Here is a 16,563-nt window from a genome sequence, read left to right as displayed (position 1 = left end):
CTGGTGTTACCTGTCCCATTCCTCCAGTATTGTATTGATAATCCATATGTACTCAGGTTAAATTAAGTTTATTTTCAGTATATATTCATATATAATGTGTGTATTATGAGTTGTTATTTATATGTAAATATGTGAAGACATTGTATTGAAATAGTACATTTTCACGTGAATACGCTGTACTTCTATAATGGGATATTTACCCTTGTGTGAATAAGTGAACAGTGTAGCTATAATATCATTTTATTTTACTCTGGGTTAAGAAAATTGAATGAAAAATAACAGCTGGCCCAATTTTTGTCTACAGACTGTAATTTATATTTTATTAAATGAAGAACTTTACATTAAAAAGCTCACACCCAACTCTGTCACTACATTGCATACCACTCAATATTTCAAACACATTACATGACACTCCAAATAAAAAGGGTTTGACTAGTGCTTCTGGGCTGTCAGCATTTCTTTAGCAGTGCGGCTTTAAGGAGAGTCTGCACAGGCGTAACAGGCATTTGCAGAGCTGGCTTTAGCAGCCTGCAGAATTCTGCTTGCTCAGTATTTCAGTCATAAGAAGAGAGGACGCACATTGCACATCTTGCAACTGGGCAAGATCTGAAGAAACTTCTTCCAGTTTGTTTTTTTTGTCTTTTTATGTTCGCACGGTTGTGGCCTTTTTGAATAATAATTGAAACTCATATGTGTTGTGGGTTGCTTGCTTGACTTTATTCTTCTGGAAAGGGGGATGCTGATGATTTGATGACAAGAAAGTGCAGCAGTCACACCGGTAAGTAATTATTCATTTGACTTTATAGTATTTTTTATTTTCTCCACTGAGTAATTGTAACATTTCCTGTACGATTGTAAAAATGACATTATTCTAATTTCAGTTGATCCAGAGAACATGACTAAAGGCACAAGACTGTATCTGCTTGATAGTCCTTTAGGTTGTAATCAATAAGTATCTGAAACTGAAAATAGAGACATTTTGTTGCTTGTGTCTCCAATTTTTTTCCTCAAATGTTCTCAAATTTTTGGCACCATTTTAAAAAGCAAGAACCAGCGTGCAGAAAATATTTGAACTTCACACTTCGTCTATAGGCAAAGCGTTTATGATTCAGAGTAATGTCTGGTATATATTTTAAAAGTTTAATCCATGTTTATTATTTTAATTTCAATTGAGCATCACACCTAATCTCAGACATTACACTTACAGTCTGAGATGCATACGTAGCACACAGCCTTTAAAAAGCTTTTACCTGAAACTGTCAAAATAAACTCTGAAGCAAGTTAAAAAATATCGTGCACGAGAATTCTGTGTGGAATATCAAGGTAGGAAAATATAAAGGGACAACGGTTTATTACAGAATAAATAAGAGAACATAGAACTTTCACTTGACCTTTTAAAGAGATTCTCATGGAGTGAGCAATTGGCAGCAGTCTATTCGATTCATGGGTTGGCTCCCAGCAACCCAAAGAGTGCTCTGGTGTTCCTCCGAGTATGGAGGGCATTAGTTATCAGACCCCCTACAGTGAGAAGATTTCCAGTGGAATGGCTGGCTACGTGGGAAGGACAAGCCCTTTGACAGAGGGGTGCTCTGCCTGAAAATGGCACAGAGCATTGTTGATCCTTTCACCAAGAATCCATGACCGACACTTTACTCAAATAACATCGGAATTTAGCTAAAAATAAATTTGTGAAACTTATGATCCTGTAATGTCAACAAAACAGGTTGCCAAAACCTTTACAGCACTTCTGTGAAGCACTTCCTGCTTCTGTAACTCAGATTATCTCATCTCATCTGAATGAAAAAAGCAGAGGCACTCCACGAATTCAGCTAAAAACTACAAGAAGGTAGAATGAAGCAGTGAGAAAGGAGCAAGTTTATTTGGTCATTTAAAGTGGCAATAGCTGTAAGTAAGAAAGTTCTAGACATCTTAAAATACTGGAAGTGCTGTGGACTATGCTATTAGTAGGCTCTGTCACCCTGAGGAGGTAATGGGAGTGTTGGATGAGTCGGTAAAGAGATCCTGCAAAGCTTCACCTTCATCTTCTTCCTTGGGAAAGAGCAAGCTATGGGAAAATGCCCAAATCAGCTGCCCTAGGGTTTATACACATATTAACAAATTAGGAAACATTACTTTCGCTTCACCTCACTATCTTTCAGTCTGATATTGGGAGTGATATTAATGCTAAAAAGTAAATCATAGTGCTCAAATGCCAATAACCAGTGAGGTACTGCCTATGTTAAATAACCATGAGGCAAGCACTGCAGAACGATGGGAAATTCCAGCTAACACAAAACAATCAGCAATGCTGAAAAGCAAATGGTGAAAGTACCCTACCTTGGTTCATTTCTTTCCAGAGACTAAGGCCATCAGAAACCAAATTCATTTTCTGTGCACACATTGTCCAAAAACATGCTTTTTCTTGGCCACTTACATCAGATGAATTATCACTTTCATCTGTGGCAGAAAGATGTTGCTAATTTAAATTTGTAATTGAATATACTTTACTGATATCCGCGAGAAAATAAATGTTTCGGCTTGTAAAAGTGCAACTGCTCATTGAGTCGTCAGATTGTAACAGGAATCAGTTGAAGTGCAGAAAGAGGGAATCTAAATCAAGTTCTCAGCAGAGAATTTAGTACCTCAGGGAGACATCTGTAACCTGAAAAATATCAACTGGTTCCGTTTCACAATAAGTTCCTTTTCTGTGAACTTGTTACTGGTGAGAAATAAAGGAAAAAGGGGCCTTCTAAAATCCACACTTCATGTACTTTGTTATTTTGGAACAGGATGAACTAGGCCTTTCAGGGAATGCAGTGACAGCAGAATATAGAAGCATCACCAAATTATTTTCAAACCGATCATGAAGAATCATGTTTCCCCTCAAAAGAACATTCATTGCCTTGGGTCACAGATAGTGAGGGCCAAGCTGCACCAGAAATATTTGTGACTCATTTGTTCCTTCAGGCTAACGTTAACACTCTAGTAGAGAACTAGCTCCTTAATTTATATCCATAGACTCAGGATCTTTGAACAATATGGAGGAAGAAACATCTGCTCCCAATCTCATGGCCACTTGGATGAATGAAACATTGCAGATAGTGCTAGAATTCCCATTTCTTTCTTATGTTGAAACTTCCTCTTCCATCTCTCTTTTGCTTCCCAATGTTCATGATGTCCTCCTTCAGCTGAGAGCTGCAGTAGATGTTTTGGGCCATGGTCATTGCCATTAGTTTAGAGGCATGCGCGACTAGTGAGACTATTGCTATTATTGGCATCTCAGAACATGGCGGACAGCAGAGGATGACCAACAGCCGGAACTGAGAGGATAGAAAATATTTAATAACCACAAACATACAGAGTCGAGGAAACAAATTATTGATAAGCAGCAATACAGCAGGTATAGAAAAGATGGATACAGGAACAGAAGGGGATAAGGTTTAAACAATATGGATGGAACTGAATAATAAATAGCAAATTATTGACTGGTCATTGTAATAGAATTACATAGAATTCACAACACCGAAACAGGCCATTCGGCCCAACAGGTCTACGTCTGTGTTTATGCTCCACACGAGCTTCATCCCACCCTAATGCAGAACCTTTTATCCCTTTCTCCATCATGTACTTATCCAGCTTCCCTGTAATAGAATGCCAGCACAAAATGAGCATGGTGGACACAGTTGCCTTGCAGATAAGGAGGGTTGCAAAACATCGTAATGTATAAATCATGGGGGAATTTCAACATCCTGGAGGTTGAATGGACAACTGGAAGAGAGGGGTGCGAATACAAACAGATTCACTGAGGCAGTGAGGGATTAGTTCCTCACACACCAAGCGAATCAGGTTGCTGGAGCATAGACTGTGTTGGATCTGGTGTTTAGCAATTCACCCAGTGCTGGTTAGTAACCTGGGGATTGGTGAGCATCTGGCATCCAATGATTATTGTATTGTTAGATCTGATATTGTTCTCAAAGTTAAGACCAAAATGTAGTGTGGACTTTGGGATAATAGATTTTGAAACTATGAGAAGTGGCTCAGAGAAAATAAATTGGGAAATTATTCTTAAAAATAGAAGAAAAATGGAATGTATTTAAAACTATTGTACAGAATGAGAGAACAGGGTATTACATTCCATTCTAAGAAAAGCAAATCGACAGAAGGCCTGAATCACAGTTGAGAATAAGGGGCTTAGAAGGAACCTTAAAAAGCAAGCAGACATAAGGAAGGCAAAAGTAGAACGGTTTTATACAAAATGGAACTGAGGATAACTAAAGTAGTAAGAAACAGGGAGAAAAATTTGCAGAGGACAGTAAGTGACACCCAAAAAAGTTTGCAACTATGTTAATAGTATAAGGAAGGTCAAAGAACATGAGGCCCATTAAAGAATAAATTGGGTAAAACTATTATAGATGATGAGGATATGGCAGATGTATTGAATGCATTCTTTACATCAGTTTTCACAAAGGAGAACTGTAACAAATACCCATAATTGTAAATGGTGCTAAGCAATGGATAATACACATAAACCCTAGCACAGATTGCATTGTGGACACTCTGCTCAGTAAAACCTGGTGACACAGCAGAAAAGGCCCAAAAAGGTAAGTGTTACAATTATTTATGTGGGGACAGGAGGTGCTGGAGTGCATCTCCGGAGCTCCACAGGAGAAATGTGGGCGGTTGTCCCCTTTCCCCCAAACCTACCTTTTTCCTGGGCCAGGTTGGCTTCCCAATAGCCCAATAATGCCCTGGCCCGGTGCTGGTGGGGCATCTGTTTGGTGGCTGCAGCTCACCAGCGGCATGGTAATGAGGCCCCACCCTCAAAACTCCCGCTGGCAGGATCAGGTGGTCAGCTCGTGCATTCCACAGGTCAGCCACCCGATAGTTAGAATCTACCCCAGTGAGTCATAGCAACGGCACTTGAAGAAGTAGCATAAAGGAGAATGGAGTCAAGTCCAGAGGCAAGGTGAGAATTTTCTTTACGCAGCGAGTTATTATGATCTGGAATGCACTGCCTGCCAGGGAAGCTGATTCAATAATAACTTTCAAAAGGGAATTGGATAATTACTTGAAGGGGAAAAATTTACATGGCTATGGGGAAAGGACATGCAAATAGGACTAATTGGAAAGCTCTTTCAAAGGGGCACGATGTGCCAAATAGCCTCCTTCTGTGCTGTATAAGACTATGATTGTGGCTGATCATCTCTCCCTGGTGCCACAGGTAAAGCTGAAGGTGATGCAACCAAAGAGCAGGTGGAGCTACATTATTATTGAATGAACCATTTGAAAATGCAAGCATTAAAATGTGGAGGGAAATGTGTCAGAGAACCTAAAATATAAACTTAGCGTGCAGAATCTGTACTTCCAGCCAAGCTATTTGTAAATATAAAACCAGCCACTGTCTTTTATTGAGAAGCCGCACTCCTCATATAATAATAGTTACATAAATATTATTCAGTTCAGTACTCAAGACAGAGCGAGCTTTCAAAAGCACTGACAGAAGTGACAACTCAGCAGAATGTGAATCCCCAAAGCATGGGTGGGGTGGGGAGTGAGGGGGGCAAGAGTCATTGATGGATTTTACATAGTGCAGCAAGAGCTCAAGGAGAGAGCATGGGAGGTGTACAACTCACAGAACAAATTACTCCAGCTATTGATTCTAAAGACACAGCTACCTGCACCGTAAAAAAAGGAGTGCTGCTCAGCTGGTAGGCTGAGAATCAAGGGAGCCATATGATCCATGATGATCTGCAGAGACAGTTGCACAGGTATATAGGTCATTCACCTCCATTTTTAATTTCGGGTGATATTCTAGCCTTGCTTTGGCCTTTTTCCAGACTTCTTCACAGGTCCTCACAGTGGTTTGATCTGAACTTGAGTTGATCTGGTCTGCAACCTGCTGCCATTAGATTGTTAACGCACACTTGGATGCACATGCGAGATTACAGTATCCAGTCCATTTAAATTGTAAACAATTTTACAACACCAAGTTATAGTCCAGCAATTTTATTTTAAATTCACAAGCTTTCGGAGGCTTCCTCCTTCCTCAGGTAAATGTTCAGGAGCTCCTCGAAGCCTACGCATTTATACATATAGAACAATACATGGTGTTTACAGAATGCCCCTGCAACTGCCCGTTGCCAAGGCAATCACCGTGTTCAGACAGAGAGGTGTCACCTGCAGAACCCCCGAATACACATTCAACAAAAAAACAAACAGGAAAAAAAACAGAGAGAGGCAGAAACATCCGGAAGGCAGAGAAAGCCAGCAAATGACCCATTATATTAAAAACAGATAACATTTGTTCGCTGGTGGGGTAACGTGTAGTGTGACATGAACCCAAGATCCCGGTTGAGGCCGTCCTCATGGGTGCGGAACTTGGCTATCAATTTCTGCTCGACGATTTTGCGTTGTCGTGTGTCTCGAAGGCCGCCTTGGAGTACACTTACCCGAAGGTCGGTGGATGAATGTCCATGACTGCTGAAGTGTTCCCCGACTGGGAGGGAACCCTCCTGTTTGGCGATTGTTGCGCGGTGTCCGTTCATCCGTTGTCGCAGCGTCTGCATGGTCTCGCCAATGTACCATGCTCTGGGGCATCCTTTCCTGCAACGTATGAGGTAGACAACGTTGGCCGAGTCACAGGAGTATGAACCATGCACCTGGTGGGTGGTGTCCTCTCGTGTGATGGTGGTATCTGTGTCGATGATCTGGCATGTCTTGCAGAGGTTACCGTGGCAGGGTTGTGTGGTGTCGTGGACGCTGTTCTCTTGAAAGCTAGGTAATTTGCTGTGAACGATGGTCTGTTTGAGGTTGGGTGGCTGTTTAAAGGCGAGTAGTGGAGGTGTGGGGATGGCCATAGCGAGGTGTTTGTCCTCATTGATGACATGTTGAAGGCTGCGGAGAACATGGCGTAGTTTCTCCGCTCCGGGGAAGTACTGGACGACAAAGGGTACTCTGTTGGTTGCGTCCCGTGTTAGTCTCCTGAGGAGGTCTATGCGATTTTTTGCTGTGGCCCGTCGGAACTGTCGATCGATGAGTCGAGCGTCATATCCCGTTCTTACTAGGGCGTCTTTCAGCGTCTGTAGGTGTCCATCGCGTTCCTCCTCGTCTGAGCAGACCCTGTGTATTCGCAGGGCCTGTCCATAGGGGATGGCCTCTTTGACGTGGTTAGGGTGGAAGCTGGAAAAGTGGAGCATCGTGAGGTTGTCCGTGGGCTTGCGGTAGAGTGAGGTGCTGAGGTGCCCGTCTTTGATGGAGATTCGTGTGTCCAAGAAAGAACTTGCTTAATTCTCAATGAGCATCCATGATCACCTGGCACTGCAGCAGATGGAGGGACTGCCTTAGGTGAAGATGCTGCTGCATGAACTCTGTCACTGAAAGGGACCAAAATCTGTTCTCACTGGCACAAAATGACATTTACGATGTTGCACCAAACTGAAAATGTCTCCCAAAGTATTTTGAACATTTATTAGTGAGTAGACTGAGGGGTGCTTGAACTAACTTATGTTAGCCCTAAATGCCCCAGAGCATGGTACATTTAACACGGGGCTGTACTGTTACTGTTCCGGATCACACTATTGTATGACTATTGTATGGGGCAGTAAAGGTATCTTCTGTTTGTAAGGGATGTTGGACCTGATTACAGGAGAGGCCAAAGTCCACGAACCTGAGGGAATATCTACAGCGGACCTGAAATTTGTGAAACTTGTATTACAGATTCCTGAGCGAGAATGACAGGATCTTGAATTTGACCAGAGTCTCCATGAACCCTGTAAGCAGTGCAAAAAATTATAATTTGGCCATTTAGGGCTAACATAAGTTAGTTCAAGCACCCCTCAGTCTACTCACTAATAAATGTTCAAAATACTTTGGGAGACATTTTCAGTTTGGTGCAACATCGTAAATGTCATTTTGTGCCAGTGAGAACAGATTTTGGTCCCTTTCAGTGACAGAGTTCATGCAGCAGCATCTTCACCTAAGGCAGTCCCTCCATCTGCTGCAGTGCCAGGTGATCATGGATGCTCATTGAGAATTAAGCAAGTTCTTCTGCGATGCACCATCTAATTTTATTTCCTTTATCTGTCAGCAACTACACTGCAGACATAAGACTGGATGATAGCTATTGAGGCACAACATTAAATTATATAAAGATATATACTGTCTAAGTACATATTATTTAAAATGTTAAATTTTTTTTTTATTCGTTCATGGGATGTGGGCATCGCTGGCGAGGCCAGCATTTATTGCCCATCCCTAATTGCCCTTGAGAAGCTGGTGGTGAGCCGCCTTCTTGAACCGCTGCAGTCCGTGTGGTGACGGTTCTCCCACAGTGCTGTTAGGAAGGGAGTTCCAGGATTTTGACCCAGCGACAATGAAGGAACGGCGATATATTTCCAAGTCGGGGTGGTGTGTGACTTGGAGGGGAACGTGCAGGTGGTGTTGTTCCCATGTGCCTGCTGCTCTTGTCCTTCTAGGTGGTAGAGGTCGCGGGTTTGGGAGGTGCTGTCGAAGAAGCCTTGGCGAGTTGCTGCAGTGCATCCTGTGGATGGTACACACTGCAGCCACAGTGCGCCGGTGGTGAAGGGAGTGAATGTTTAGGGTGGTGGATGGGGTGCCAATCAAGCGGGCTGCTTTATCTTGGATGGTGTCGAGCTTCTTGAGTGTTGTTGGAGCTGCACTCATCCAGGCAAGTGGAGAGTATTCCATCACACTCCTGACTTGTGCCTTGTAGATGGTGGAAAGGCTTTGGGGAGTTAGGAGGTGAGTCACTCGCCGCAGAATACCCAGCCTCTGACTTGCTCTTGTAGCCACAGTATCTATATGGCTGGTCCAGTTAAGTTTCTGGTCAATGGTGACTCCCAGGATGTTGATGGTGTGGGATTCGGCGATGGTAATGCCGTTGAATGTCAAGGGGAGATGGTTAGACTCTCTCATGTTGGAGATGGTCATTGCTTGGCACTTATCTGGCGCAAATGTTACTTGCCACTTATGAGCCCAAGCCTGGATGTTGTCCAGGTCTTGCTGCATGCGGGCTCGGACTGCTTCGTTATTTGAGGGGTTGCGAATGGAACTGAACACTGTGCAGTCATCAGCGAACATCCCCATTTCTGACCTTATGATGGAGGGAAGGTCATTGATGAAGCAGCTGAAGATGGTTGGGCCTAGGACACTGCCCTGAGGAACTCCTGCAGCAATGTCCTGGGGCTGAGATGATTGGCCTCCAACAACCACTACCATCTTCCTTTGTGCTAGGTATGACTCCAGCCACTGGAGAGTTTTCCCCCTGATTCCCATTGACTTCAATTTTACTAGGGCTCCTTGGTGCCACACTCAGTCAAATGCTGCCTTGATGTCAAGGGCAGTCACTCTCACCTCACCTCTGAAATTCAGCTCCTTTGTCCATGTTTGGACCAAGGCTGTAATGAGGTCTGGAGCCGAGTGGTCCTGGCGGAACCCAAACTGAGCATCGGTGAGCAGGTTATTGGTGAGTAAGTGCCGCTTCATAGCACTGTCGACGACACCTTCCATCACTTTGCTAATGATTGAGAGTAGACTGATGGGGCGGTAATTGGCCGGATTGGATTTGTCCTGCTTTTGTGGACAGGACATACCTGGGCAATTTTCCACATTTCCACATATAAGACAAAGGATAAACTCTGTGCATTTTTATATAGAACATCTGTTTGTTTTACAATGTATTACATAAATGCACTATTATGGCCTGTTGGACACATTGTGGGGCATGCTTAATGTTAGGGGAACTGATTAGTTGGCCCATCCCTTTATTGTTGGCGCCAAATTAAAAATATTTTATACTAACTGCAGAAATCACTGGTATTAATGGGATATAAAGGAAAATACTGAAAAGCATGGGAAGATGTTACTGTATAAAATCTGCAGTGATACATCTGGGAATAATTCTTGCCAGGTAAGCTTGTAAGAAATGATGGGGTCGATTTTCAGGGCCTCCGCCGGCCAGGAACGGGATGATAACACTCCGAAAATCGTGCGGCTGAACTTACCGCCCTGTGCTCATTCCTGATCTGCCCGCTGGCAGTTTCCTTGGGGCTTTCACTAAGGTTGAAAAATCTGGTTCGATACATTCCTGGAGATTTCATCACATGATCTCCCACCTCCCCGTCCAGTCACAGAGCCTTTTTCTCCCATCTCCAATATTTTTATAACCAATAAATGAAAGTGTTCGAAGAAAATTAAACGCATATTTTTTAATGCCCCATTGATTTTTCTCCTGGGTTGCTGGCAGCAGTGTCCAAGAGATTAAACTTTAATCTCTGGGGGCTCCAGGACAATCCTGAAGGGTTGGCAACCTTAGCTTTTACAGGGGCGGCCCGGTTGCCTGCCTGTTTCAGGCCGAAATCTACAAGTAATATGCAAATCGGGGTCCTGTAAAGTACACAGGGCCCTCATGCAATTTCAAGCTACAAATGGGCAGAGCTCATTTCTGGTCTTTTTTAACTGATTTTGGTGGGTCCAGGAAGAACGTGTGCTTCCCCCCCCCACCCCACCTCATCCCCACAATTGTCTCCACCACCCCTTAACACCCACCTTCCAGCTCGGCTCTGCGGAGGAGCCGTCAGATTTCCTGCCCTCTTGATCAGCGAGCTGCTTTTGAGCACTGGTTCAATGCTTGTAGCTTACTGATGAAAGATAAAGGCGGCTCAGCCATCAAAATGGCTCAGGCCTCTCACTGACGACATCAGACGGACAACCCGATTGCAGTGAAAATGGGTTCCAATAAATCGAAGTGGTTGCCAAGAGAGGAAGAAACATTAAAGTATCAATAGAATAATTGTAATTAATTGATTGATTTGTAAACCGGATTAAATATTGTATTGGAGTATCTTTAACTGAGGTCAAGGACTGTATGGGTCAAATAGCCAAACCAAAGATATTCTAGACATGGAACTTTCCAATTCTTTGAACATCAAGAACATCAGGTTCCATTATGTTTCTTACTGTTTTCTACTTATTGTCCCAGTACATTCAGCAAATTCTCATTCGTTTCTTTCCTATTGTCAATTCCAGTCTGGTTTAATATTTTTTGACAAAAATTGAATTGTTTCCTGTCGCCTCAGTCAGACACAAGCTTTCCCAGCTCTATTTAAATGGGAAATGAAATCTTTCCAAATAAACTCCAGTCACTATAGAACACATCCAATTTGTTAATTATAATATTGCAAAATGGCACTGCATTGGGCTATTATCACTTCACACTTATTGACAACATTAGCTGCTTAACATAAAATGACATCAGCAAGAACTGACTAAAACATTCTCTCCTATCTATGGACACACATACCTATCCACTCTGACGACTTTTAAAATTCACCACCACCTTCCCAAGGGCAATTAGGGATGGGCAATAAATGTCGGCCTTGCCAGCGACGCCCACATCCTAAGAATGAATTTTAAAAGTTGTCAGAGTGGATAGGTATGTGTGACCATAGATAGGACGATGAAGGAACGACGATATATTTCCAAGTCGGGATGGTGTGTGACTTGGAGGGGAACTTGGAGGTGATGGTGTCCCCATGCACCTGCTGTCATTCATATGATGTGCATGGGAAAAGTGGATTTGCCTAGAACGCTGACGTAGAGTTCAAACTGACTGTACAAAAATACATAAAATATGAAACTGGTATGACTTTAATGGCATAAGAGGTCTGTGGGAATGGAAACAGATGTCCTCAGCTTCAAAAGCCACGGGATCCACAACAAAAATGCTTGAAAATATCCAAAGCTGAGGAGACAATTGACACAAAATATATACTTGAAGGGGTGAAATTTGCAGGGCTATGGGGAAAGAGCAGGGGAGTTGGACCAATCGTATGGTTCGTTCAAAGAGCCAGCACAGGCATGATGGGCTAAATGGTCTCCATCTGTGCTGTATTATTCTATGATAGCCGTGCTCCTAAATATGAAGACATTTTACCTGTCACAGAATTACAATGTGCTTACGCACTTGTGCAGAGCTTCGATCCCAACAGTCACATTTGAAATACTTTGACTGTGCAGTGGCAGTGTCTAAGCATTTAAATTAATGGGAGGTTGGTTTAAAGAAAAGGAAGTAAGAAAGACTTGCGTTTCACAACCTCAGGACATCCCAAAGTGCTTAACCGCCAATTAAGCACTTTTGAAGTGTAGTCACTGTTGTAATGTAGGAAACATAGCAGCCAATTTGCGCACAGCAAGGTCTCACAACCGACGAGGTAACGACCAGATAATCTATTTTTTGTTAGTGGCATTGGTTGAGGGATAAGTATTGGCCAGGACACCAGGGAGAACTCCCCTGCTCTTCTCCGAAATAATGCCATTGGAACTTCCACGTCCACCTGAGAGGGACATAAAGAGTTAAACATCTCATCCGAAAGGCGGCACCTCCCTCAACACTGCACTGAAGTGTCAGCCTAGAATTTGTGCTCAAGTCTCTGGAGTGGGACGTGAACTCACAACCTTCTGACTCAATGATGAAAGTGCTACCACTAAGACATGGTTGACAGTGGTAGCAGTAAAAAGTGCCCAGTGGGCCTAGGCTGGTTTAGCATTGCACATTGTACACCTGGTTTCACATTGTACTGGAGCCACATTACCCCAGCCAGCAAATCTCACATCACTTCTCTTTGCAGTCAGGTGATGCCCTGACTCTGAATTTACACTACAGCTTTAGGACATAAGCATATAAGAAATAGGAGTAGTAGGCCATACGGCCCCTCGAGCCTGATCTGACATTCAATAAGATCATGGCTGATCTTCTACTTCAAGTCCACTTTCCCACTCTATCCTATATCCCTTGATGCCCTTAGTTTCCAAAAATCTATCAATCTCAGTTTTGAATATACTCAACGACTCAGCATCCACGGCCTTCTGAGGTAGAGAATTCCAAAGATTCACAACCCTCTGAGTGAAGAAATTTTTCCTCATCTTGGACCTAAATGGCCAACCCCTTATCTTGAGACTTTGACCTCTGGTTCTAGATTCTCCAGCCAGGGGAAACAGCCTCTCAGCATCTACCGTGTCAAGCCCTCTAAAATTTTTATACATTTCAATGGGATCAGTTCTCATTCTTCTGAATTCCAGAGAATATAGGCCCATTCTACTCAATCTCTCCTCATAGGACAACCCTCTCATCCCAGGAATTAATCTAGTGAACCTTCGTTGCACCCGCTTTTAAGGCAAGTATATCCTTCCTTAGGTAAGGAGACCAAAGATGTACACAATACTCCAGGTGTGGTCTCAACAGAGCCCTGTATAATTGCAGCAAGACCTTCTTACTCTATACTCCAACCCCCTTGCAATAAAGGCTAATATACCATTTGCCTTCCTAATTGCTTACTGTACCTGCATGTTAACTTTCTGTGATTCATGTGCAAGGACACCCAAATCTCTTTAACTAGCAACATTAAAAAATATTCTGCTTTTCTATTCTTCCTACCAAAGTGGATAATTTCACATTTCCCCACATTATACTCCATATGCCCCTTCTCGCCCACTCACTTAACCTGTCTATATCCTTTTGCAGCCTCTTTGTGTCCTCCTCACAGCTTACATTCCCACCTAGCTTTGTATCATCAGCAAACTTGGATATATTACACTCGTTCCCCTCAGCTAAATCATTGATATATATTGTAAACAGTTGCGACACCCTACTAGTTACAACCTGCCAACCCGAAAATGACCCGATTATTCCTATTCTCTGTTTTCTGTCTGTTAACCGATCCTCAATCCATGCTAATATATTAACCCCAATCCCATGAGCCCTAATCTTGTGTAACAACTTTTGTGTGCCACCTTATCAAATGCCTTTTGAAAATCAAATATACTACATCCACTGATTCTCCCTTATCTACCCTGCTAGTTACACCCTCAAAAAAACTCTTAATAGATTTGTCAAACTCGATTTCCCTTTCATAAAACCATGTTGACTCTGCCTAATCATATTATGATTTTCTAAGTGCCCTGTTACTACGTCCTTAATAATAGATTCTAGCATTTCCCTACTACTGATGTCAGGCTAACTGGCCTATAGTACCCTGTTTTCTCTCTCCTTCCTTTCTTGAATAGCAGGGTCACATTTGCTACCTTTCAATCCATGAGGACTGTCCTAGAATCTAGGGAATTCTGGAAGATCAAAACCAATTGCCCACTATCTGTGCAGCCACCTTTTTTATAACCCTAGGATGCAGGCCGTCAGGTCCAGGGGATTTGTTGGCTTTTAGTCCCATTAATTTCTCCAGTACTTTTTCTTTACTAATATTAATTACTCTAAGCTCCTCACTCTCATTAGACCCTTGGTTCCCCATTATTTCTGGTACTTTTTTGTGTCTTCTACTGTGACGACAGATACGAAATATTTGTTTAACGTCTCTGCCATTTCCTTATTCCCTATTATAATTTCTCCTCTCTCTTTGCGGCTAAAGGGCCCATGTTTACTTTTGCTAATCTCTTCCTTTTTACATATTTGTAGAAGCTCTTACAATCTGATTTTATATTTCTTGCTAGTTTACTCTCATTCTATTTTCTCCTCTTTATCAATTTCTTGGTCATCCTTTGCTGATTACTACTCTTTCTGGCAACATTGTAAGCCTCTTCGTTTAATCTAACACTATCCTTAACTTCTCTAGTCACTTTTCCCGTGGAGTTTTTATTCCTCAAGGGAATGTATATGCATTGAGAATTACAAATTATTGATTTAAATGTTCCCCATTGCTTATCTACCATCATATCTTTTAATCTAATTTCCCAATATTTAGTGACTGCATCCTTAGTTAGGTAAGAGCTGATAATTATTTTGCCCAAAGCTGAAACCATAAATTGGTTGAAAAGGTTGGTGATTTTCAAAATCTATTTTAACGCAACTTATTTCCCTACATATTCAGTTCATCCCATGAGTCAAGGGCCGGTACAGTTACTAGGGCACTTTCAATTACCTTAACGATAATGACTCATCCAGATATCCCACAATTAATACAACAAAGTCAAGCTGTGATGGTTGTTATCACATCAGCAAAGTTTGATGATTTAATACCATTGCACATTATAACAAGTGTATTCCATCTTTGTCCCAAACACTACGGCCTAGAAAATCAATCACTCCCAGAAACATGGACTATGTGAACTTCATGCTGGGAGTTCATTATCATTAGACAGGTGTGCAACCAGTGCTACCCGCGTTGCTTATTGGCTGCCCACTTGTTTGGGGAGGCGGGAAATCGGGTGTCACTGACGCCACCTAGAGGCAGCCTATACCTCTTAAAGGGGAGGTGCGCTATGGCTATAGGCAGCAGGAAATGTTTTCTAAGGGGAAAAATGGCTGCAAGAGCTGATGATAGGGCAGCCAGATTCTCTCTTGCAGCTTTAGAGGCCCTTGTGCAGGCGATCGACAGGAAGAGGGAGAATATGATCCCCAGACTACTGAAGAAGGTTGATGGCCATTCATCAGGAAATGCTAAGTACACTGGCCTGCCTGTCAGCGAGCTTGCACGCGGTGTCTGAGAGAATGGAGGAGTCCAGCTCCAACTCGTGTTGTGCTTCGCGCAGAGCATAGAGACCATGTCATCAACCATGGAGGAAGTTGTCTGCTCCATGAACACAGAAATGGAGCCCCACCATGATGGAGCTTCTGCTCACAGCTCTGACAGCTTCACACCTGCTGTCATGGAAGCTCAGACTGCTGCCGTCTTGGCTCTGGGGTCCAGTGTTGACAGGGACTTCCAGAGTGTGACATCATTCCTGTACTCTGGTCTCGGACAGAGCCACAGGAGTGTTGCAGCTCTGTACCAGGAGAGTGGCCTTGGCTCCATGGAAGAGGCACCTTCTGTCCTCTCTCAGGATGACAGCATGCTTGCTCCCTTGCCAGACACTCCACCTTTGCCCTTGTTAGTGCTGAGATGCTGCAGACTGTGGCCCGGCCTTCAAGACCCAGAGCTGCTCGAGGTCACCCATCACGAAGTGTACTCAATGGAAGATAAGCTGCCTTCCACCTCCCAAGCTGTACCATTGGGGACACACTTTGTAGGAGCACTAGGATAGTTAAACGAGCACAGAAGACAGGCACTAGGATTTTATATAGGATGATTCTTAATTCTTCAAGTTGATTGTTATATACTGTAATTATAAAGTGAGTTCTTGCAGTAAATTTGTTTCTGGATTTGATGTAGGTGTTAATAATTGTAGTCCAGTGAGGGCAACACCCATGAGGCTGGATTGCAGGAGGGTTATCAGATTGTGGTTATGAGGATGGCGGTGCTTTTGGAGTATTGTGGAGGGGACGGATAGTTCAGGTGGAGTGCTTTTGTATGAGAGCTCTGGCAGCTAGGGGAGCTGGTGGGCAATGCTGCTCTTCCTCTTCCTCCTTAACTTCCTCCTCTTCCTCCTCCTCCATTTCTTCCTGCCCAGGTGGTGATGAGGGCTCATCCCTCTGGATTGCAAGATTATGCAGCATGTAGTACACCATGACACATTTGGAGACACAGTCAGGGATGTACTTCAGAGATCCTCCAGAACAGCCCAGGCAGCGGAACCGTTGTCTGAGCATGTCGACGG

At 43.2% G+C, this 16,563-nt stretch overlaps 1 protein-coding gene across 1 annotated transcript in view; it reads left to right on the top strand.

The window, feature by feature from the left end:
* Window positions 1–569: 569 nt before the first annotated feature.
* The window catches only part of LOC137327194 (galactosylgalactosylxylosylprotein 3-beta-glucuronosyltransferase 1-like), a 131,692-nt gene continuing 115,698 nt past the window's right edge, over window positions 570–16,563 (top strand). The window contains exon 1 of the mRNA XM_067992742.1: window positions 570–778. The gene's annotated coding sequence lies outside the window, so the exon portion shown is untranslated. The remainder of the gene's footprint in view (window positions 779–16,563) is intronic.

Source organism: Heptranchias perlo, chromosome 11 (genome assembly GCF_035084215.1).
Source record: "Heptranchias perlo isolate sHepPer1 chromosome 11, sHepPer1.hap1, whole genome shotgun sequence".
Lineage (NCBI taxonomy): Eukaryota > Metazoa > Chordata > Chondrichthyes > Hexanchiformes > Hexanchidae > Heptranchias > Heptranchias perlo.
Note: the sequence above shows the minus strand (reverse complement) of the source record. Positions and strands in the feature narration are given on the sequence as shown.